The sequence below is a fragment of the Alexandromys fortis genome, unplaced genomic scaffold (genome assembly GCF_014885135.2).
Source record: "Alexandromys fortis isolate MF-2015 unplaced genomic scaffold, M_Fortis_MF-2015_v1.1 scaffold_65, whole genome shotgun sequence".
Taxonomy (NCBI): domain Eukaryota; kingdom Metazoa; phylum Chordata; class Mammalia; order Rodentia; family Cricetidae; genus Alexandromys; species Alexandromys fortis.
The window spans coordinates 9,851,328-9,853,047 of NW_026067986.1; positions in this window are offsets into that span (position 1 = coordinate 9,851,328).

The window sequence follows — 1,720 nt, forward strand, 5'->3', positions numbered from 1 at the left end:
TTCCTTGTCCCAATCTTCCCTCAGTTTTCCTCATTCCTCTCTTTCATTTATCTTTTATTTATTCTTTCCTCCCACTATTTCTCTCTGTCCCAACCTTCCCCCAATTCTCTCTTCTTTGTTTAACTTTAGAAAAGAGCTGGTCTCTCATACATATCAACCAAACATGGTGTCTTAATTAGGGTTTCTGTTGTGATGAAACACAAAAGGGTTAATTTGGATTATACTGCCATATTATTGTTCAGTATTAAAGGATGTTAGGAAAGGAACTTAAGAGGGCAGGATTTTTTTTTTTTTACATAACTTGGATATTTTAGAGGGCAGGATTCTTAATAGATTTTTTTATTTTGAACCATCCTTGCGTCTCTGATGAAGCTGACTTTGTCATGGTAGATGATTTTTTTTATGTGTTCTTGGATTTGATTTGCTAGTATTTTATTGAGTATTTTTGCATCTATGTTCATCAGTGAGATGGGTCTGGAATTCTCCTTCTTGGTTGGATCTTTGTGTGGTTTGGTATAAGGGCAACTGTAGATTCATCAAAAAGGTTTGGCAATCTTACTTCTGTTTCTATTATGCCATTTTCTATTATTAGCAAAGGAGAGAACTGGAGTGTATAGGATGCCACTGATTTCGTGGAGTTTGATTTTGATGAATATCTTGTAGTTCATGTTTAATGGACCATAATATATATTTGTAGATCTATGTTTTTTGTCTTGCTCTATAATGGTGCAATGTATATTTTTAATTTTTTTTAAACCATAAACTTATTACATCATTCATTTTCTTGAAAATTATAGACCTTCGCCAATTTGTATTCAGAATATTACTTATGCTATTTGATCCTTAATTGTTCATTTATAAGAGTTTCTGGGATAAACGGTTTTAGTTTTCTAAACTGTTCTTGTAGGACCAGGAAAATGAAAATATAATGGCAGAAAGTGGGTACTGAGATCATAGGATTTCAATGGAAAATAAAGTTGATGAAAAAAACCGAAGCCTGAAGTCTTTTGTCTCATTTTTTTTTTTCCGAGGCAGGGTTTCCCAGTGTAACAGTCCTACTGTCCTGGAACTCACTCTTGTAGATCAGGCTGGCCTCAAACTCAGAGGGATTCACCTGCCTCTGCTTCCCGAGTGCTGGGATTAACGACCATCCAGACATTTGTGTGATATTTTGGCTCCAAAATTCTTCCTCTTCTGCCTATGGTCTAGTGTAGCGAGCAGCGTGGTGTCACACCTGATGGAGATGTATAATCAACTCCTATGGCTAAAGTCTGACTTATGCTTGATCACGCAATGATCAGCAGCTGCTTGCATAAGCGTGAACCTATGGGCAGTGCCCACCTGGCAATCTGGGATTGGCAGCCCATGCCTACTTAAGGGCTGGGAGAGATTTGCCCCGGGGAGAGAGAGAGAGAGGGGAAGGAAAGAGAGAGGGAAAGAGAGAGGGGAAAAGTGAGAAGGTGAATAAAGTCCTGGAATAAACTGCAGTGAGAAGAGCTCCGGTGGTCGCGTCATCCTTGCGGGACGAGGGTGGCCGCGACACTCTAGAAATTTAGTAATGCAAAATTAAAATGTAATGGGCTAATGTCTTTAATGGAATATTGAGGCTGTTCAATGGTTGTCACTGATGACTCATTTAGGTGTACAATAAAAAAAAAAATACAAGTAGGGCAGAAACAATTGAAAATGGAAGCCAGGCGATGGTGGCGCACGCCTTTAA